At 39.8% G+C, this 24103-nt stretch overlaps 1 long non-coding RNA gene across 1 annotated transcript; it reads right to left on the reverse strand.

The window, feature by feature from the left end:
- Positions 1 to 3145: 3145 nt before the first annotated feature.
- LOC310758316 lies at positions 3146 to 7505 on the reverse strand. Its single transcript, XR_014545706.1, has 2 exons — positions 7404 to 7505; positions 3146 to 3998 (listed from the first exon to the last, which is right to left on the reverse strand). It is a non-coding gene; the product is annotated as an uncharacterized lncRNA (long non-coding RNA).
- Positions 7506 to 24103: the final 16598 nt, after the last annotated feature.

Here is a 24103-nt window from a genome sequence, read left to right on the forward strand (position 1 = left end):
TGTAATATGGAAATAATGATGACTTTCCTCCTTCCAAAGGCTATTGTGAGGGTGAATGTGATAGGAATGGCTATGTGATAGGAAAGTGCTTTGCATACAGAGAGCTAATTCATATACTAGGCAGACAACACGTTAGCCACCAGCGCAGAGGATGGGTAGGCTTCCATGACTGCAGCAGTAATATTTGCAAGGACCCATCATTTTGGTTGGCTGGACCATGAGGTCCAATACGTCACTGCCTTAGAAAGTAATCACTGACTGCCACAGTGTAGAGTTTTGACTTGCACACAGCAGGAGTGTTCGGCCAAGTCTCATCATGCTTAAGAACTTGACCTTCATTCTCTCACCTGGACATATAAAGGCAGTTCTTCCACCCTTGTGGTTTCCCAAAGTTTAGACATTTCTTTCCGTGTTGGCCCTAAATTAACCTACATTCCAAGAACATTAGACATTGAAAAGATTGTGCAAATCTTTGCCTTTGGGTTTGGAGTTGATTAATCTCTAGAGCAATGGTTCTCAACCTGTGGGTCCCCAGATGTTGTTGGAGTACAACTCCCATCATCCCTGAGCTCTGGCCTTGCTAGCTGAGATGATGGGAATTGTAGTCCAACAACATCTGGGGACCCACAGGTTGAGAACTGCTGCTGTAGAGAGAAAGCAAGTTCTGAAGCTGTTGAGTAGCCACCAAAAATAAGTTCTGGTATCTTGTTCATGCTGACCATATCTTTTGAATACAAAGCACTACCCAAAGGTCATTCTCGGTTGTGCGGTAGTGAACTTAGTGCAATATTGTTGAAGCAAGTCTGTTATATATTGATAAATGTAAACTCTTCAATTATTATTTGCTGATGTTCAATTTTACTGTTTACTATTAGATTTTAGTGGATTATTGAATACTGCCTTATTTGATATAAGTTGTTTATTTTAAAGTTATTGTGACTTTTTAATTTTGGATCAGATTGTTACTAGTAATGTTTGCTATTTTATTATGTTTTAATATGTATTGGAAGCGGCCCAGAGTGGCAGGGTAGAAATAAATAATGATGATGATGATGATGGAGTCAACAACAAAGGGTTGACTCTAGAGCTAATAAATCAATTTAATTAATTTAACCAATATGTTAATCACCTAAAGGCATAATCTTATACACACTTGCCTGTGAGTAAGTCTCCTTGAACTCAGTGAGATTTACTTCTAACACAGGATTGTACCATTAAGTATTTAATCAACCTAAATTAGTCAAATTAACTGCAGATTAAAATTTGTCTCCATAGGAGAATGCCTTATACGAAGTCAGAACAATGGTCACTTTAGTACAACATTGTCTATAATACTTTTGGGGAACATTTCCACTGCTACCTGGAGATGCTAGGAATTGAACCTGTAACCTTCTGGGTACAAAGCAGGTTCTCTGCCACTGAATTACAGCCCTTCCCCTTAATCTTTGGTGCCATGACTGAGCAACATACCATTGTGCAGCCCACATAGTATGCTAGTTCCTTCCTACATGTTAAAGACAGCTTTTCTATCCAGTTTGTAATTTGAATTAGGTAATATTTCAGGACAGAACTACTGTGGGTTTCCTTCCAACTATAGGAAGTATGCAAATGAAGTGATCAGTCGGCATATTTTATTTATTTATTTTTCAAACTTCAGTGGCCGCCTGTGAAATGGCCTCCCTTCAGATGTCAAAGAAATAAATAATTATACAACTTCCCATAGACATTTGAAGGTAGCCCAGTATCAGGAGGCTTCTAATATTGTTGATGTTGTTATTATTATTATTAAATACTATATTAAAATGCATGGCTATGATTAAAGATAAAGATAAAAACAGTAAAATGCAGACAGAAAAGGTTTGCTTTCTAGCAGCAGAAAAATAAAACCAATTAGCAGCTCAGATTATAACCTGAAGCATAAGTTAGAAAACTTTCTTTAAAAGTGACAAGCTGTACAAAAGATTATTAAAAGGTCAGGGTCATTAAAAGGTTTTCACTTGCTACCTAAAAGACCATAGGGAAAGTATTAGGCTCTTAATGTTCTGCTAGCTATATGTGGAAGAAGAAGGCAGTTTTCCAGGTAACCTGGTCTCAAGTCCTTAAGGGTTTTGAAGGTTAAAGCAAGCACTTCAAATTGGTCTCAGAAACATCACTGACATTGATTTTTAGCCCCTTTTTATCCTGGTATGTTACTGTAATGATGTCTATTCCCAATTCCCAAAATGATCAAAGAGAAAACATTAAAGAGACTCTTTCCTTCTACAATGAGCAGTTAACTTCATTTAGCAATTTGTAAATTATTTCACATTTTAAGGGAAATTACTCTTTGCTGTTGTTGTTTAGTCGTTTAGTCATGTCTGACTCTTCATGACCCCATGGACCAGAGCACGCCAGTCCTACAATATTCTCCAAAAGACTGATATTATTAGTATGTTGGCAATATGTACATTTAACTTTAACTGATGAATCAAAATCAGATTATTAATTAAAACACAATACAAAACTTCTAACTTGCTACATTTTGCTACTTAAAAATAAATAAATCAAAGTTTTCATTATTTTTGCTATGTTGTCAGGAAGCAAGTTAGCACTGTTTCATAAAACAGCTCACTCTGGATGAAACTGACAAGTTTCTGAATATAACAAACGTTCAGGACCAGCTTTTAGAAACCCACTCCTTTCAATAGATGGATAAGTACAAACCTTTTAATTCACACTTCTATAAAAGGCTATATTGCATATAAGATATGTCGCTCAAATTATATAATCAGGCAATATGTCAGTTGCCCAATTAAACAATCCAGGCAACTGATTATATCCAGGGTTGTGGCACCTGAAACTTTTGTAAGATGGCTATCAGGCAAAAAAAAATTAAATCAACATGGAAAGACCCATTCAAACATTCAAACCCAACAAACATGGTACAACAGTGTGATTTCCTACAATTCCCTGACATTATGGTTTATTGTTTAGGTTGCATTCTTCATACAGCTTACTTCAGTGTAGGGATGAAAAGAGTTGCCAATTTTTGTTCTCTCAGTTTCTCATTTCTCCACAATTTGCATCAATTTTGAAAAAAACAAATCCTCATGAAAATTCATCAGCATTTTAGTGTGACTTTTTTGTAATTAACTTTTTTTAAAAAAACTGATGCACACATTTTCGGCAACAATTTCCCTGGATATCATGCAGTTTTGTATGTTATTTTCACTAACATCCATTTCTATGCACACTTTCTCCCAATATATGCATTTTTTAAAACACCACAAAATTCAGGTAAGTGTGAATTTTAAAGGATAGCCGTTTTGGTTTTCATACTGTTTCAGAACTTGTAAATTTAATAAATTCAGCTTTTAATGCATACTGAATAAAATTCATCCTTTATCAGTGACTAAATATGTTCATATGTGTACAAAATCTGATCAATAATAATGGTTTTGAATGCCATTAAAATTGTATCATTGCAAAGACATCTCTCACAAATATCCCATCATTTCAACCCCTCCAATCTCCCCCTTATGATAATACTACACTACCCACAAGTCTTCACAGTACACCACAAACCATGAGACCAATAACAAAAAGTCTCAGTGTTATATGTTTAATGGTTTAATTTTTCACACACACCCATAACTAATACTTCATCTAAGGTTCAACAAACAGTTGCTATCACACCACAGGTTTCAAAATTATTTTAAATGGAGAAAAAGGCCCACATTTATCTTCTTGGATGGTGTTTTAATTACTGAGTCCATCCCACATCCCAGTGGCTGGTCTTTTGTTATTAAAAAAAGAGAAAAGAAATGGCTTAATTGTTTTCTGAAGCCCTCATGGAACCCATACATATAAAGCGCTTTTCTTTGGACTTTCAAGACCTACATTTGGAGTTGGCTCGCTACCAGCGCACTCAAGCAGATAGTCACGTAGGTAGCAGCGAGGCCAACGTTGATGAAGTAATCACAGTTGACTGTCTCACTTGTGCTATCCCACAAACATGTCTGCAAACAAAACAAAAAAGAAACTGGGTGAGCGTATTGGTTTTGATTCTGAACTCATTCAGATTGGCCATAGCTGCTTTGGAAAGCAGAGAGACACCTTCACGGACTGTTGCCTACGCCTCGGCACAGCTTTGCAAGAGTCTGTTAGACAAAAACAGAGTCTGATCCAGATACCTTAATAAGCATCCCATCTGTGAGGCCATTGGGATATTTCAAACGACTTTCAACTCTCATTAGTTTAGAAGTTTCCACAGCTATGTCCTTATATTTTGTAACTTCTACAGCCAAACCTCATGGGAAAGTCTCTGAACTGGGTGTGACACTTTTACCCATGGGTCAGCCTTCAGTAATGAGGCCCCAATTGATGGGTCTTTTGCACTTTTCGGCAGTATATGTTTGTAATAACCTTTTGCATTGTGATTTCCCCCTTTTATCCTTGTAATACTCTGGCTTCTGCCATGCAAATCTCATTATTTCTAATAGGCTGCAATTAGGGTCTTCAGGCTGGTGTTCACAGACATTCAGAACTGTTCCAGCTTCAGTGGTTGCCCCCGCCATCGCCCACCCCCCCATAGTTATGAAATGCATACACTTGATAAAGATTATTTCTATTACATTTTCAGTTCCTAAATTTTCAATCCCTTTAAAACTTTCTTTAAAACATCTCTAACCAATGTTCACAATTGATTCATGCATAGCCAGTTATAGAGAGAAGCATATTGACTTAAGAAATTGTGGTTAATTTTTCATTATATAGTGAAATGTTTAATGGTATTTTGCACAAGTTGGATAAACAAAGTTACTTTCCTATTAGATAGTCCTGAGCAAAACCACATGAAGTAAGTGAATATTTTTAAAGAGACAAATAAAGCAATGGTATAAAAGTGATTTATGGTAGTGCATTCCTAGATGCGTCTACTCAAAATAACTGGCAATCTAGTCTCAGTTCTTGGATCATCTATGGGCAAGGTATGGGGATGATCCAGTCCTTAAAAATATTATTCATTTGATTGGGAAACAACTAATGTGGGTGGCCAACTATATAAGAGAAATCACAGAATCCTGAGAGTTGAAACTTGCATTATTCAAACTGAGTAATTGTGACATGGCAGGCTGATTTAAAAAATGGAACGGATGTAGAAAGGATTGCTCAAATTAATTAGATAACTGGGGGCTGTGCTCTAACGAAACCAAGCATCAAAATCTGGGGAAGAAAGGAAAGATTACTAGCAAGCTACTCTCAGGCTGTATGCATTGATAACAAGAAAGATAACAATGTTGTCATTAAAAACTGAAAAGATAAAAGAAAGGCAAATAAAAAAAATGGGGGTTTCTCAGAATCCATTTAAAATGCCTCTGAGATATCACAATGTAATTTCAGAAGGATAATTAGAAGTATGTTTGAACAAGAAAGAAAGAAAGAAAGAAAGAAAGAAAGAAAGAAAGAAAGAAAGAAAGATTCCACAAGTGTTTAGTTTATTTACCTCTTCTTTTTTAGATTTGGAAGTGTTAATTCAGAGCAGCCTAGTATAATATAACACATGATATTAAAGTGATAGTTGCACCCTGCTTCCATAATCTAAGTATCTTATAAAGATGGAGTTCCTTTATTTCCCTCATGGAAATGTGCAAGCTGTACCCATATTGGCAACACAATATTGCTCATCAGGGAGATGTGCAAATTAATTCTTCATGCAGTACCAAGTTTTATGGAGAGAGCATGTCTCGGTTATAATGTGCACATCTTAATAGTATTGGATTGAGCCCAAGCACCCAATTCTAAACTCCAAATTTTATTGGCCACTAATGAAATAGACCCAAGAAAATTCCTAAACATTGGTCCCAATCATTCCATTAACATTTTAAGTTATTTCCCCAATAGTTTGTTATCTTTCCTCCATGGTCTTCTTCATCTAGTCCACCTGTAAACTAAAGCTTTGAATACTGCTTTTTTGAACTGCTAAATTCGGGGGGGGGGGGAATGAAAAGAGGTATTATATAAAGTCTCCTGATATCAGGGTTTGCTTCTTTTTAATCACCTGTGTTTGCAATTTGGACATTTCTTCTGGCAAAATGTGTCTGGGAGACCACCATAAGTCCTTGCTTGCTGAGGTCACACATCATATTTAATTATTTGCTCTTTTAATTAGGTCTGCACCATACAATAATTTGCTGACAAACAGCTGAACTCATGAATGGATTGCACTGAAAAGTATTGCATTTGAGATGGTGTGGTGCAAATACAGAACACCACGATGGCTGTGGTGTCTGATCTACGATGGCAGTTTCATTCATACATGCCATGGGTAGGCAAACTAAGGCCCAAGGGCTGGATCTGGCCCAATTGCCTTCTAAATGCGGCCCGCGGATGGTCCGGGAATCAGAGTGTTGTTACATGAATAGAATGTGCCCTTTTATTTAAAATGCATCTCTCAGTTATTTGTGGGGCAAAGGAATTTGTTCATTTTTTTTCTCTTCAAAATATAGTCCAGCCCCCAACAAAGTCTGAGGGACAGTGGACCAGCCCCCTGCTGAAAAAGTTTGCTAACCCCTGATTACATGTTATCACTTCATGTTGCAGACACTGGGAAAAGAATATGTATGTAGGAACTAACTGAAAGTGGTTAGATTTCTTTTTTTAAGTTTTAACTATGCAAATGCCAATGCAAATTTTAAAAAATCCCAGTTTATGATCAGTGATATTCGGGTGCCCGTTTTGTCACATTTTCTTTTAGGTTTTAATCCTAGGCACATTTGCTTGAGAGTAAATCCAGTTAAACTCAATTTAGCTTACTTCTGCAGAGTAAACAAGCCTAGGAAACCCAGCCTGGTGGACTGGGTACAAATAAATTATTATTATTATTATTAGATTGTACTATTAATGTTGTATCTATGATATTCACTCTGCCAGTGCCATTTTATTTTAAAGAGAACGATCTGACTATATAGAGTTAATCTGAGCACTTTTAACATTCAATTTTGAAGCGTTTGCATCTTATCTGAACACACATCCAGAAGCCTTTGAATACTGATTATATTTTTAGATTGCAAATAATATAGAAGCTATTAAATGCTATTAGTCTGATCCCACTCACATCTTGGCTCGCTCAAGATTTCACATTAAACCCAGTTAAGCAATATTTCAAGCAGGGAGGGGTGGGGGAACTGGAAGGCAAAAGTAAGGACTGAATGTCAGTGTCATGGGAAACAAGAAACATTCCAGCTTCCCCATGTCTAAAAAAAAGGCCTCTTTCCCTCATATAACACCGGTATCTGCCATTATTCATTATTTATGTGAGCAGATCAGGAAGCCAAATTTCTCAACACTCTTTGTACAAAGATATATCTATGGATATAAAGTTCTTTGTCTCTTTCACCAAAATTCTGCCAGATGCCTGAGCTTACCCCAAATCCCAGCCAGTTTCTTTGTACAGTCTGTTCAGCACCAGTTGAAACGCCCCCCTTCTGCGGCCTCCTGCCTTTCTCATTGAATCATTCATCATCCTGTTTCTCAGAACTGCTTCTGTGTGAATGGCTGAGAATGCAGCCTCTCAGGCAGAGGGGTCTCAAAGATATTCTACTCAACCTCTGGGTGCCGAAGGGGGGGGGAGAGAGAGAGAAAGAAAGAAAGAAAGAAAGAAAGAAAGAAAGAAAGAAAGAAAGAAAGAATTCCCTCAATTATCTATCCCCTTTCTTTTATATTAAAAATATCATTTTACTCTATCTTCAATATATAATTTATTTTGCTTAGCATCTTTAAAATCTTCCAGTGAGGTGGGGAGTGGGAAATGGAGACACAGTTCACAGATTCCTAATAACAAGAAGGGGGTGATCCTCTTCAAATAGTGAGGTTAGGTCTACATCTGCACCTTTAAATGCTCCGAACTGCGCTACCACATGTTGTAACTGTGATGGTGATTAATGCTTTCCCTACAGATATACATAAGATACTGCGCAGCAATGATCCACATATGACCCTGAAAGCATGTCAAAATGTGCACTGATGACATGCATGGCAGTGACATGGTCATCATGCGCTCACTGGTTTACTCTGCCTTTCTTTGACCTAAAAAACAACAACAACTAGGTTCCTTATAAAGTAACTCAATAAACTACAAAAACGGTTATGCAAGTGGAAAGCCAGCAAGGCTCTGAGAGTGTTTTGCGCGGTCTGTCACGTGCCTATTGGACAGAAGTTGTGGGTGTATCTTTGGTGCAAAGAGTTCCTGGCTTTCCGGGAACAAGTTTGTTCTCTTGAGGCCAAGGTGGCTGACCTGGAAAAGCTGAGAAAGGCAGAGAGGTTAACAGATGAGGGCTCAGGGAATGTTATAGCTGTGTCCCAGTCCCAACATGATAGCTCCCAGACAATAATCTATGCATCTTAACTACAGCTAGCATTGTACACTTATGGCATACGTTTTCATTGGGTAGAGTCCACTTCATGAGGTGCATGAAAAATGTTTTGGTCTGTATTGTACCCAAATACAGATTTAAGATGTGCGCTTCCACGGAGGAGGTTCCACTTCATCAAAAGATACGGCAACTGACAAGTGAATTGCCACAGAAGCTAACATTGGATACCACCCAAAGCTTTCTGGTGAGCAGGAGACTCCACCTACTAATTGAGAAAATTTTCATGCACTTGTGGAAACTTTTTATGTGTCAGCTTAATGGACCTTAAACTAGATGTTGCAGTTGTGAATATCTTGGTTTTAAAGCCAGTAACCAAGCTGCTGAGCTGAATGGAATGTTTGCATTCATACTTTTGTTCCATTGTTTAAACAGGATAAATGGATTTCAGTTTTGCCAAATATTTTACACTGTATAAATCACTCTAAGCCATGGAAGATTTTGCTGAAAGAATTAATTTCTGCATGACAACACTTGTCAACACTTTCCCATTGATTTTTTTTTAAAAAAGAAGGCACTTAAGACTGCTCTTGTGGGAGAGGTTATGATGTAGTTTATGAAGTGAAGAGAAACTGAACTTCCTACAAACCTATATGTAGCTTAATTTGTGGGTAAGAGGGTTTAAGAGAGGGCTCCTCCACTTCCCTACCTGCTTATCTATCCATATGACAGTAGGTTACTACCTTGACAGTAGGTTGCTATCTATCTATCTATCTATCTATCTATCTATCTATCTATCTATCTATCATCTATCTATCATCTATCTATCTATCTATCTATCATCTATCTATCTATCTATCATCTCTATCTATCTATCTATCTATCTATCTATCTATCATCTATCTATCTATCATCTATCTATCTCTATCTGTGGTTTCTTTGTCGTTCTGGTTATTTTTAAAATAACCTCTTAACTTACTTCATTCTGATTTGTTCACATGCTAAGAGGGTGAACAAAAGGTTGAAAAGGATTGAAAAACTGTAAGGCCAGACACTCGCTCATCTTAATTCACTTCTCTTTTGCCTTGAGACAGGGAATCATAACACAACAAGAAGATTGCTATCTCTGATGCCTTAAAGTAAGTCGCATTTTCATAAAGACACACATAGTGATTTGCAGAAATATTTGAGGCAGTAGGGCATATAACGCCTGTGTTTCCCCCAAATCTGCTCCTGGGGGTTGGGAGACCTTCCTGAGCATATTTAAGGATGTGTCAGAGACTGCAAGGGGAAAGCAAGGAAGAGGAAGTCTTATTGTGCGCATGCATATTGGGTTTTATTTATTTATGTAAGCAATATATGCCCTCCTTTTCAGTTTTCATCTCAAAGCAGCTTACAGAAAAAATACAGCACACACTCTGGAAGAATGGCAGACAAAATTGATTGACTTTATGGGACTGGCAGAATTGACTGGCAGAATCCGTGACCAGGGAGAAGAATCGGCAGAAGAAGAATGGAAGAAATTCAAAGACTATTTGCAAAAATATTGTAACATTAAGGAACACTGAGTGATGTTGGATTGAAATTAAGGGGTTATTAGCTGTAATGATACAAAAGAATATGAAAAAAATAGTTCTTTTTTGTACATAAGTAAAAGTATAAGTTACAATAATTTAAGAAGATGGATTGAAAATAAGGTTTATAGCTGTAATGCTAGGAGATAAGGATTTGCTGGATGAATAATTTGAACTGGAATACAAGAAGGGGAGGTATGAGGAGGTCAAGGAAAAATGTTATTGGAAAATATGACATGAAATTTATGTGTTTTTAACATTTTTTCTTTTTAATCTTTTTTTTCTTTTTTTTCTCTTTTTTCTCTTTCTTTTTGATTTGTATAAAATGGAAAATCTCAATAAATATCTTTTTTTTAAAAAAAAGAAAAAATACAGCACACAACAGACAAGATTTAAAAGGTAGAATAAAACATGAGAACAACATTCACAATGCAAAGGCTACCTGAAATAGAACTGAAACTTAGCATGGATGATGCCTGCCTCATTTCTAATGGGAAGGGGCAGGAGATGACGAGGGGTGTGGTCTGTGTGCAAGCCGGCCTGCAGAAAAGGAGGAGGAGGAGGCATGGACATTGGAATGAAGATGAAAGTGGGTGCAGAGAAAGCCTGCAGAGTAGACGAGAGAAATACCTTCATAAATGAGGCTGCAATGGGGGGAAGGGAACTTAGTAGTTGCATGGGGTGGGAAGGAAAAGCTCTGGCGGGGGCAGGGGGTTGGCAAGCAGTGAGCAGAGGTGCAGTCCCAAGTAAACAATAATAATAATAATTTAAACAGGCACCACCATGTATAGTCAACGGCTTCATGCTAGAGAACAGAAACCACAGATTTTAAAGATATTTGTACCAAAAGCTGAATTAGAAGCAGATTTCTGCCACTTTCAGGCTTTATTTTTGGTTGTGTAAAACAATTGAAAAATTCAGTTAAATGATCATGTCCAGGCTATGAATTCGCCTTCTAATAAAGGAATATTTATAAAGAAATCATTATGTCAAATCAAACGGATATTCAGCTTCATCAGTTCAATCAATAGGAACCAAATCACAGCTACAGTAGTTCGGGAGGGAAGGGAAGAAAGTAACCCACAGGTGTGAGCTAAAGTCATTAAAATAACTTTGCCTGAACCACTGTGCTTCATAAATCTCGTAGCATGGAATATAATCAGAATGAAGGAGGTATGCTATTATGGTATAGATATTTTACAGTGGAATCCTATGTATGTCTATTCAGAATGAAGTACGCCCCACTGTATTCAATGGGATTCATTCCAAGGTGTCTGTGTGGGATTGTGGCCAGGAGCAGAGAGTGTGGTGGGGCCCTGCGACTCACCTGACCTCCAGTTGGTTGTGTCACTGCTGCTTACTGGGCGGCAGAGGGGTGGGACAAGGCAGTGACAAATGCACCAGTAGGAGCACCAGATTGGCCCCACCAGTGCCTCTTCTCCACGCTGTACTCGCCACCACCTCACCCCTCCATCTCTTTCATCAGGTAAGCAGCAGTAGCATGGCTGCCAGAGTTCAGGTGAGCAATGGCAGTCCATCATGCCATCTGCTACTTATTGCAGCATTAAAAATACAAGAAGATAGCACTGAACTTAGCAAGTTTATTGTGCATCTGTATTCTACATATAGCATCTATCATCAGTACCATATATGCTTTATCGTTTCCGTGATGCTAGTTTAGCTTTCAGAACTAGTATGTTCTAGGAAAGAAATCAAATTGTTTCAAGTGAATGCCTCTAGCTACATTAGAAAATCATTTACTTTCACACCTTTCATTTCTCCACTTTGAAAAGCAGGGAGTGAATTTGTGACTCTTAGGCTTACTTGGGTAATTCCAGTTCTCAGCTGTCAATCAGTATTAAAGCCAAAAAATATCTCAGTTGTCAATGGAAGAATCATGTAGTTTTTGGACAGCCCCATAGGTCAGTCATAGCCCAGAGCTTTGTTTAGGCATTCCTTTTTGTGAGAGGGTGGGGTTGCAGATGGGGATGGAGGGAATCAGGGTGCACCCACTGTGCCTTATATGTGCATAGGTACATAGGTCTAAACCACAGAGCCTCGGGCTTGCCGATCAGAAGGTCGGCAGTTCAAATCCCTGTGACGGGGTGAGCTCCCGTTGCTCGGTCCCAGCTCCTGCCAACCTAGCAGTTCGAAAGCACAAGTGCAAGTAGATAAATAGGTACTGCTCCGGCGGGAAAGTAAACGGCATTTCCGTGCGCTGTTCTGGTTCGCCAGAAGCGGCTTAGTCATGCTGGCCACATGACCCGGAAGCTGTACGCTGGCTCCCTCGGCTAATAAAGTGAGATGAGTGCCGTAACCCCAGAGTCATCCACGACTGGACCTAATGGTCAGGGGTCCCTTTACCTTTACATCAATATACCCAATGCACATACCCAACTATGCATAGGCTCTCATTATTCATCCTATTAAAAAATGAAGGCTGCAGATCAAGCATAGGAGCAACAGGTGCTTGGTTGTTTATGTATAGGCACAATGCACCCAGAACCCACCCTTAAAAACATTGAGGTCAAGGGCATGACCGCTGGGCATAACCTAGTGTGCACCTGTGCTTTGTATACATGTGAGGGCTCATGTGATTTGCATGTATTAAGGTAGCTTCTACATGGTAACTAAATCAGGTAGAAAGGCTGTGAAAGACTTGTGCTCAGTGGTTGTTCTCATAGTCACCTGAATATTTTTTTTAAGCATAACACTTTCTTTTTCCTTCATTTGGGATGCCTGCTCCACATTTATTTTATTTATTTTTTAAAAGCTGAACAACATTAATTAAGAATAAATGAATGGTAGGATGTAGAACACAGCTATAGGCATCTTTATTTGCTCTCATTTTCATCAAGAGTCTCTCACACAAAGGTTAGCAACTCCCCTTTATTCCTTTTTATTTTGTAAAAGGGTAAATGTAGTTAACTGGGGGAAATCACACACCAGGGCCCACTGCTTTACTCCTTCAAATCGGGCCAGTTCTTTTGCCGTCTTGCCGTGGACTATGGAAACCAAGGAATCCAGCTTTTGCTGCCAAAAGTTTAGACTGACTCTATAAAAAGGTTCCGTCTTGCCAAATTAAGAGAACACAAAGGCCTGTATTGGTTCACATGGAAGCAGGTAGGTGCCACAGATTCTATGCCGATAAGCACAGCAGATAAGCTGTTGTTTGCAACTAGTTGCCAGGCTTTTAAAAAACAGGAGACAGGACTAATAGGGATGGAATTTTCTGATGCCTTGCTTATCAATATCCTTGATCTTAATGAGAAACAATTTTTTAAAGAACCAATTTCTCAAAAAATACAAACAACTCTAGTATATTATATGCACTACTATACATATAATATTATATATATATTATATGCATGTACTACTACAGTTTTCCTAAGGTAACCAGCACATAAATAAATGTAACAAGTATAAAAATACTTACAGATCAATACTTATACACCCATGTTGCAGCAATACACAACCAAATGGACTTGCCTCTTGTGTATGTATAATACATATAATAGACAAATGTTTAGTGTAGAATTTTGCACAGAATTAGTCATGTGCTTTTTAAAAAGGGGGGCAATCCACAAGGGGTTCAGACACAAGCAGGCACATAGTGAAAGATGGAGTTTGATGTGGAAAAGGTCAGTTCCATTGTAATGGTCAAATTCTGTTTAAACTCTTCTTCAACCCTATAATAATAATACTGGTTCTCCCCCCACCCCTTTTTGCTCAATTATTCAGCAAGCATTCCATATTTTTTATGTTTCTTACTAGTTATGGTCAGTGTCTCTATATCTTTCTTTCAACCTTTTGTGGCTTCCTGCTTAAACCACAGCTTCTGAAACATACTACCTTTGTACTATTGGAGGGTGGCTGCTAATCTCTTTATTTTTATTAGCCTTTACCAGCATTATTCACAACCTGCGTGCAACGTATGATGGTCTGATGATATCGGCTTCATCTAACTCCAGGCAAATTCAAGCCACAGCAGGTATATCTCAAGATGAAGATAAATTACTTCAATGAACTTTGCTCCGAGGTATTTCTTTCTTTTCTTTTTCTTTTTTCTTTCACAGATCCTAGCTGGTTAGACAATGTTTGTTCCACTATACTTATGTAATTACAGCTATTGCTTGCAGATCCTACATATGTTCCTCTGTGTGTGCACTGTTTTCAAGCTCACATGCAATTCACATGCAATCGTGCCTCAAAGAGTGAACAGGCAATCCAGGTTGCAGAATGAGTTGCAGTAGGTGTGGCAAACAAGACAGTGGTGCTCCCTCTTTCCACAAAACCCTTCCTACAAGTGAGGTTTGTTTTGGCCCAGGCATAGGCAAACTCGGCCCTCCAGATGTTTGGAGACTACAATTCCCATCATCCCTGACCACTGGTCCTGTTAGCTAGGGATCATGGGAGTTGTAGTCCGAAAACATCTGGAAGGCTGAGTTTGCCTATGCCTGTTTTGGCCCCTTGTTAGTTCTGCTTCCTTGCCTGTTTTCCCCAGCAACATGGTCAATCCTAGACTTAGGCTGTTTTTTAAATGAGGGGCTCCTAGTCCTACCTGATCATTGCTACATGTAGAATTGCAATTGGCTTTCTACCCTGTTGCATTCCCACCCCCCCCCACCCCTATATGTACATCCTGCAATGTTCTGTCCACACCAGTAGGCATGGCATAGCTGCTGTGGGTGGGAACATTTGCAGCTCAGCAGACATTCACTATAATGTGGTGAGTACCATTTTATCACAGTGTTTCTATTTTTGTTTTTGAATTTCTCTAAAACACTTTCCCTTGGTTGTTTAAATGAAAGAAAGATACAGCACTATAATGGTATAATGCTGTTGTGCTTTTATTTTTCAGCCGGAACTCGCCACAACTCCGTTCTGGCACCTCTCAGGTAGGTGCCATTGCCATTATAAGAGAAGAAGGGGGTGTTCATGGTGAGTTCCAGCGCTTCTTTTTCTAGAAAAATAGCTCTGGCTGTAACATTATGCTATAATAAGGCTATGACAGATTGATGTTATAAAACTGTTTCTCCCTGGTGTGTGTGTGTGTGTGTGTGTGTGTGTGTGTGTGTGTGTGTGTGTAAGATAGATAGATGATAGATAGATAGATAGATAGATAGATAGATAGATAGATAGATAGATAGATATGGTAGATATAGAGTTGTTCTGCTGGGGCAATTAACACCATTTACCTTCTCCTCAGCCCCTTTTCTCCCCCTACTGCAGTTAATTGCTTGACTGCCCAACTGCTCTTTAAGTAGCAAAGCGTGTTCTCCCTAAAATGAGAACACGGGTTGCGGTGTGGGCCGCCAGGCCAGCCCTCTATTACCAGGCAGGTTAATGGCTATTGCCTGGTGCAATGATTGGCTGACCAGGTTGCTGGGGCAAATTGCATGTAGCAACTTGGTGGGTGGGACCATAGTCTTTAAATATTGGGACACTCTACCTTTTGCTTTCTCTTTAGCAGAGTGCATCGGATCTTTAAGTAGCAAGTGCTTCTCCTTCTTTAAACGTTAGTTTCATTTCCCCCTCTCTGAGCTTCTCTGGGATGCTGCTTTATGCATTTCTGTTGCAAGAGCAAATTTGGGGCGTGACCGACAGGTGACTGTATGATTTTTTAAAAACCTAATACTTGAAATGCATAATTGTCTCTCATTCCAGTGACTAACTTTCCAAATGAGAGCCAGCCCTGTCACAGAGATGGGACATACATTTTCTCTTCACAGATTTCAGTAGCTTAAGAGGGGAGACACCTGAGATTGGATGACCGTAGGAATTTCCTTTATGGCCACTAGGTATTTATGTATATTTGTAAAATGCAAGCTGTGTTTACTAGTCAATATATATTAACAATACTGCACCAAGCATTTTTAATCATAGAATTATCCAGTATTTCAATATTCCCATTCATGTTCCCTGGGTAAAGTTGGCAACAGAGCAGTGGCGTAGCATGGGGGGTGCAGGGGGGGCCGGCCGCACCGGGCGCAACATCTGGGGGTTAGGGTTAGGGGGCGCAAATCCACGGGTTAGGGGGCACAAATTACTTGCCTTGCCCCGGGTGCTGACAATCCACGCTACGCCACTGCAACAGAGGAAAGGGGATGTTTGCAATGTATAATTTTTTCATAATAATGTGAATGCATAGCAGACCCTTTTGTAGACCCACCAGGTTGAATCCCTGGCATCTTCCTGGAAAACTATTGCCAGTCAATGTTGGCAGTGCTGAACTAGATGGACCAATAAGCCTGACTCTGTGTAAGGCAGCTTCCTATGTTATTAGGACCTTGTTGGTTTTTAGACATCTTTTAAATATCTCTTTTGTTTCAATGGACTTTTAGTGTGCAATTTTAAATTTGATGCTTTTAAAAGTTTTCTTTCTGAGGCTTTGAAATGTTAAGATTTTATTGACTTTTGTGCTGCTGTCAGATTGCATGTTTTGGTTTTAAATTCTTTTACTGTAGTTGTATCAATAGTGTATACAGTGGTACCTCGGGTTACATACGCTTCAGGTTACAGACTCCGCTAACCCAGAAATAGTGCTTCAGGTTAAGAACTTTGCTTCAGGATGAGAACAGAAATCGTGCTTCCGGCAGCGCGGCGGCAGCAGGAGGCCCCATTAGCTAAAGTGGTGCTTCAGGTTAAGAACAGTTTCAGGTTAAGAAGACCTCCAGAACGAATTAAGTACTTAACCCGAGGTACCACTGTATATGCTTTTTAATTCTGCACGTCTCTTTGTTTACTTTTTTAAGGGGGGAAAAGGAAGAAGGTGTGTCAACATATATGAATTTAAGCTCGTGAAAACCACTGTGATCCTGAAACTATATATTGAAAATTAAGCATTACAATATGCTATGGAGGGGTGTGAAAGTACAGCCAGGTGAGCTGCCTTTTCTGCCTGCAGTGCCAAGATAATAGTACCATTCTGTATTATTACACCATTACTGTTGGGAATATATTGTCCCTAGGGCACATGTGCCAGCAGCGCGCAGGCCTCAGGAGTGGACTGTAAATCATGTCACTTTCTTCTGAGAGCTCACAAGATGTTCCTCCTTCCCACTCACTGCAAGTCTCACTGGAGCATCCTGTTCCTTAAGACCCTCTAGTGGCAGGTGCTTACAGACTTCCCTGTAACTGCAGCGACACGTCTCTGTCTAGAATGATCACCTTGGGGAACTGTCTCTCATTTACTTTATGAGATTATTCCTGTCATCTTTATTAGGGGAAGTGGTGAATCTCCTGTGTTAATTACATTTGGGTGCCCCCAGGGGCCTGGCTTCAGCGGGGGCGGCTTTCTAAGGAATGTAGGAAGTTTAGAATTCACTCCATCCTTCATCAAAATCCTCCATCCTTCTGATCAGTTATCTTGCCGATTCTTGAACGCATTCGATCATCTTGTTAATTAATACCTCTATGGTGTGATATTCCACTGTCCCCCAGGACTGGGAAAGACCCTTTAGCTCACCTGTATGCTAGATGAGTTTGATCCAAGGTATGACAAGCTTCACCAAGCTGTGCTTCAGCTTACACAAGTTGAGGGATATGCCTCTTGCCCCCAGGTCAGAGCTCCTGGTCTTCACCCACAGTGTGACTGGCAGAAATCCAAAATGTGGAATGAGCTAAAGAAGAAGAAGAAGCAAGATTCATCTACCTTCAAAACTTTTGTTTCAATTGTCATTACCATTTTTTTAGTGGCTTGTTGGTTGTATATTCAAAAATACATAATAAAAATCAAGATGTTTAACATTTTATAGATGATGTTTATTACTTTGAGTTATAATGAATTAAAAACTAAGACTAGTGTCAGTCACAAAATGGCCACTGAGTACGACTGGACAAGTTACTGTAGTTATATGGGCCAAATGGCCGAAATATTGGGTAATTTTGGAACAAGAGGGAGACAGATTAAAACTGCAGAGTTTTGAAAAATTAAAAAATAGAGTGCGAGATTGGCTTCATTACTACCAGATAATGGAGGCATATAACTTGGACAAAAAAATTGGCTTCCAGGTGGAAAAATCAAAATTGGAAACAGAACTGCTAGATCCTAAAATTAAGAATTTGTCAAGAATGTATAACTTGCTGTTGAAATGGAATACTCAGGATGAAACGGTGAAATCTGCTATGATTAAATGGGCACAAGAGGTTGGACATAATATTATGATGGCTGACTGGGAACAGTTATGGACCACAGGTATGAAGTTTACGGCATGTAATGCCTTAAGAGAGAATATAATGAAAATATATACAGGTGAAGAGAGAATATAATGAAAATATATATATAATGAAATATATATACAGGTGGTACATGACACCAGTCAAGCTTGCAAAAATCTACCATTTGCCCGATAATAAATGTTGGAAATGTAAAGAGACTGAAGGTACATTCTTTCACCTTTGGTGGACATGCCCAAGGATTAAGACTTTCTGGGAGATGATCTATAATGAAATGAAAAAGGTATTTAAATATACCTTTCTGAAGAAACCAGAGGCCTTTCTCCTGGGCATGGTCGGCCAATTGGTGCCAAAGGATAGAATTTTCTTTATGTATGCCACAACAGCAGCAAGAATACTTATTGCAAAGTACTGGAAGACACAAGATCTACCCACCCGGGAAGAATGGCAGATGAAGGTGATGGACTACATGGAACTGGCGGAAATGACTGGCAGAATCCGAGACCAGGGAGAAGAGTCAGTGGAGGAAGATTGGAAGAAATTTAAAGACTATTTACAGAAACATTGCAAAATTAATGAATGTTAGAAGGATGTTGGAATGATGTTATGTGGCTTTAGCAGAAATGTTATAAAGGATTTGGGAAAAACTGACTGTTAATTGGTGAAAGGAGGGAAAGTAAAGATACATTATATTAAGATAAATTACAGAACAAAAATTTGAAAAGATGGAAAGGATTTGCTGAAACAGATAATCGAACTAGAATACAAAAAAGGGAGGTGTGAGGAGGTCAAGGAAATAAGCTAATGTAAGATAAGTTATGGGAAGATGCGCCGTATTCTTCTTTTTTGTTTTTTTAATGGATTTTATTTTTTCTTGTTTTTTTTTCTTTTTCTCATTCTTGTTTTTCTTTTATTGAGATGTGTTGTATTGTTTCTGTTTAAAATGGTGTTTTTTGCTTTTTCTTTCTGTAACCTTTAAAACTTTAATAAATATTAATTAAAAAAAAAAGTTACTGTAGTTATATGTAGTTTCTGTATTTACATGAAAACCAATAAAAATTATTGGGCAGGGGTGGGGACAAATGGCCACTGTGAGGTGTGTGGTGTAGCACACAGTGTGTGTGGCATAGTACAAAATGAGAGAGAAGAGAGTCATCACTACTTGCCCCCATGCTTACCTCATGCTTAGTGGCCAACTGCATTCTGTCTTGTACATGCTCACACATGCACACAGGCCTGTCTCTCTCCCTCTCACACGCAAATTTCATATACAGTATACACATATATGTCTCTCTTTCTTGGCCCCTGGTGCATCTTTCCGCCACTCTCACACACATGCATACATGCCTCACGCCTCTCTAACACAAACACACCATACATACATCCCTCTCTGTCCAAGTACACGTCCCCCCTCACTGACCTAGCATACGTACAGCCTTTTCTCTCACATGCACAGAAAACATAAGAGATCACTTCCTCCCTCCTTCACACACACCCTGCAAATATATATTTCCTCTCTCTCACAAATCACACAGTTTCTCTCTCTCTCTCTCTCTCTCTCTCTCTCTCTCTCTCTCTCTCTCACACACACACACACACACACACACACACACACACCTTGAGCTCACATCCCCATCCAGAATATTTCCTCCCTGGAGCAAAGGAGCCACCCACCACCAGCTTCACATTGCTGACAAACAATGGTAGCCTGAATGCACAGGGATACCTCTAGGGTTGCCATACTTCCCCGGGGAATCCCGCCTTTGAAATCCTGGTAATGTCTGGGAAGATCTGGACATATGGCAGCCCTACTCTTCCCTCCCTACTAACTTTTGGGGACAAAGCTATTTGCCTCTGGTGGCCTGAACGAAGGAGCTGGTATTCTGTTCTAGAGCATCCCACTAGAAAAACCCCCACATTGTTAATTTGCTTTTGGGTATTCATATAACACCCGTGTTGTAACTGCAGTATCATCTGAGGCTGGGGAACCATGGATACAAGACAGAAATGGCAGATGAAAAGGGGGCGGGGGGGAGTCTACTTTGTTATATATTGGAATAACAGCATTTTAAAAGTTCATCTGCTTTGAACTTGATGCAAAAATGACCACTCCCAGAGGCCTCTTAATTTTTACTACTTTTCAGAAACTGTGATAAAGGAGGTGGCTCCCCAAATTTGGGGTTAAAGCTTATCAGCTGTTGGGTTTCGTGACTTCAGTCTTGGTTATTCTCAAGCATTACTTGGAAGATTCGTGATGGAACTAGGAATAAAAGCCAGACCTTTGTGTATCATTCAGTCTCCCGTGTCTGCTGAAATGGAAAAAGAAATGGCAATATGCTCCTTCCCACAAGGGGATGCATTTCCTCCGAATACATTAAGACAAGATGGCTCGCCTAGTGCCTTTGTTAATAGGGTTGCCAAATTTCAAATTTTCAAATTTCAATAGGGTTGCCAAATTTCAAAAAGTAAAATTCCTCCCCCCAATATGGTGATTTTAAGCCATACACCCAGGTTTTCCCTGACATTTTGCCGATTTGGCATTTTTGCCCTCGTCATTTTTACACCCAAACACCAGGACATGTCAGGAATATGGCAAGCCTTTTGTTACATATCTTTAGGCACCAGGCACAAACATTTATTTTCCCCAGGCCTATGGCTTTCCAAACTGGGTGTGTTTTTGTTTGTCATTATGGTATGCATTTTAGTGCTTTTATATTGTAAACCATCCTGCGATCGTCGGATGAAGGGCAGTATAGAAATGTAATAAATAAGAATAAATAATATTAATAAGACGACTCTGGGCAGTGCATGGCAGGATCCCTTTGTTGTTTCTCTGTGAAAAATCCTAGCAAGGTAATTTGCAATACAACAGTACTGCAGTGCAACAGAATCCTGTGGTGCAATTTTTTGCACCCAGCGATTTAGGCGTTGCTTTGTTCCATCTGCCTTTTAGGACACTGGTGAAGAGAGTAATGAATAGCGTGAGCCACTTGGTTATTAGCTCTCCCTCCCTCCTCCTTTCTGCCTTTCATTATGGTAACTTTACATGCACTTTTAATTTGTGTGCAGACAGGTACAAAAGCATAACCGGATATACCTGTTATTTGCCAATGACCTGAGAGAGTTTAGTTTATGTTAAGCCTGGGGTTATGTCAGAGTTTGCACGCAATTCCCCAATAGATTTGCTGCAGGCAATTAGTGGATAGTGGTGTTGGAAGGGGGAGGAAGGCTTTAAAGTGACAGAACTTTATTTCATTCTCCTTTAGTCTTTTCAAGCACGCAACGAACTTACTTTTATTCCGCACGCAGGCAAAGTTACACATTCTGCTCAGGAAAAGATATGTATAATTTAAACCATATTAAGTTAGGAAAGAATTTGTTGCAATTTGTTAACAATCCCTGCAGCAGCTAACCTTGTGAGTGCTTTTCTTTCTCTCTCTCTTTTTTAAAAAAATGACTGTTATAAAAGCCAGGCTCCTAATAGCACAGAGACTATGGGATGGCAACGTGCTGTGCTTTGTTAATGCAGGATCATGTGTTGCTTTCTCTGTGTGATTTGGTCAGGCACACAATCTTAAAGCCCAGTTCTGTGTGTGTTTTACTCAGAAATAAATCTCACAGAGGTCAGTTTTACTTCTCACACTGGACATGTGCAGCCTCTACAATGAATTTCAGGAAATCCTGCTCAAGGATGAAAAAAATGTGTAACTCAAATGCACACAGTGCATGTTAATTCAAATATACTTTATTTATATCAGTTGTCTTCTGGCACACCAAATTGTGAATGACTTTGAAAAAAGAGAACATGAGATAAATTATGTTCAAATATAAATTCTGTTTCTGATGATATCAAATATTTGTGATGGTAACAAAATTTGGATGGGACAGTTTATTCCATGGGTAGGCAAACTAAGGCCTGGGGGCCGGATCCGGCCCAATCGCCATCTAAATCCAGCCCACGGATGGTCCAGGAATCAGTGTGTTTTTACATGAGTAGAATGTGTCCTTTTATTTAAAATGCATCTCTGGGTTACTTGTGGGGCATAGGAATTCATTCATTCCCCCCCCCCAAAAAAATAGTCTGCCCCCCCCCACAAGATCTGAGGGACAGTGGACCAGCCCCCTGCTGGAAAAGTTTGCTGAGTCCTGGTGTATTCATTAGTTCTTCTGTGAGACTCAGTCAGAAATAGATAGTGGATAGGATAGGATAGTGGAGTAGGAAGGGATAATAAAGGGTAGCAGTTAGTTCTAATAATTTTCCTGTTAGTCACGATCAAAGTTAATTCATTAGTGAAGGAGAGGTACAGCAAAGGGATCTTTTCTTTGTGGCCATTGTTGATTGTCAGTCTCAAAGGCGGACCAAAGGAAAGACTGACAAAGGAACGCTTCACCAACAGGAAAATGCTCTCAATCTATAGCTAGGTTCTACCTTTTAATTTTATGACTGGCATAAGAACTAGCCAATCAGCCCTGAGCATAATACTTCAGCAGGAAACAAGGAGAAGTAGTTCTACCTAAGTTTGATCCAGGCCAGAAGATGGTGCATGTGCTCAAAATGTGGTAGGTGCACTTCCACAGCAGGATCTTCACTAGAATTACTATGAATATTTGGTCTTACCACTGCCTGGTACTGTACATAGAACTAACCTTGATGCCTGTTTGCAAGTTGTATCTTAGCCTATCAGCTGTTGAGTGTGGGCCTCTATGACCATACTCTACAACTATATTGATTGCATTGTCAAGTCTTGCCACAATTCAAGGTGCCAGTGATTCCCGTTTCAACTCTTATATGGTCTGAGTCCAGCATATCTTGGAAAACTCCTGACCTGAAACCATGGTAGCACTTTCTCTAGAACCACAAACTATTTGCAGTGTGATTCTTTCTGAGCTTCCCTGTGCAATTTCAGGCAGGCAGGTGAATCAAACCAGCTAGCCTTGAGATGGTTGAGAAATGTCTCAACATGGATGCCTATGTCCACATATTTAGAGAGGTGGGATGTAATCGTCATCAAGGAGGTGGAACTTGAACTGTGTGAGCACAACCACCTGCTCTGAACCTACTATTCACCAAGAGAAGCATGGCACAGACGTCGCTGCCATGGGTAATGCATTCCTTGGAGGCCTGATCTGCTGTCCCTGTTGCCTGAGGCAGTCCCTCACCTTGCCTCATGCGTAGGCTGACCCTAGAAGCACACAAGCTGCAGATAAGCTCTCCTGCAGAAGCCGCCTTCCCCTCAGTCTGCACTGAATGCAGAAGTGAGGAAGTTTGGGAAATGTCTAAACAAAAAAAGCCCAAATATAATAAGGACAGGCACAAAGTGTATTTTACAGCTGAACTGTAAAACAAAATGCACATTGAAAGAGCTTTGTGAATTGGATACACTTGAACTGGATACACTTCCTCTTTCTAAACCCCATAAATCTCATGAACATTTCATAAACCAAATGAAATGTCGTATGAGGTCCATTTTTATGAAAAGAGACCAGCTATGTTCTGTCTCTTCCGCAGGGTTCCAAGCAGAAATGGACAGCGGAGGCCTGTCTGTTAGGCAAATGGAAGGCTGCCCCACCAACCTCAATCAGCCTCCAATGGCCTCTCTTCCTACTTACATCCAGTTATGGGGATGGCACTGACTGTCAGCTTTCTCCACCTTAGGGTCAGCGTTGCCCCTGTAGAACTCAGCAGGGAGGATGGGGATGGGGACAAAACTAGAATGAGCTGGCTCTGTCTGTCATTGATTCTCCCTCTATGTACCAGTGTGGTGTAGTGGTTAAGAGCGGTAGTCTCGTAATCTGGGGAACCGGGTTCGCGTCTCCGCTCCTCCACATGCAGCTGCTGGGTGACCTTGGGCTAGTCACACTTCTTTGAAGTCTCTCAGCCCCACTCACCTCACAGAGTGTTTGTTGTGGGGGAGGAAGGGAAAGGAGAATGTTAGCCGCTTTGAGACTCCTTAAAGGGAGTGAAAGGCGGGATATCAAATCCAAACTCTTCTTCTTCTTCTT

The sequence above is a fragment of the Podarcis filfolensis genome, assembly GCF_964270895.1.
Source record: "Podarcis filfolensis genome assembly, chromosome: 3".
Lineage (NCBI taxonomy): Eukaryota > Metazoa > Chordata > Lepidosauria > Squamata > Lacertidae > Podarcis > Podarcis filfolensis.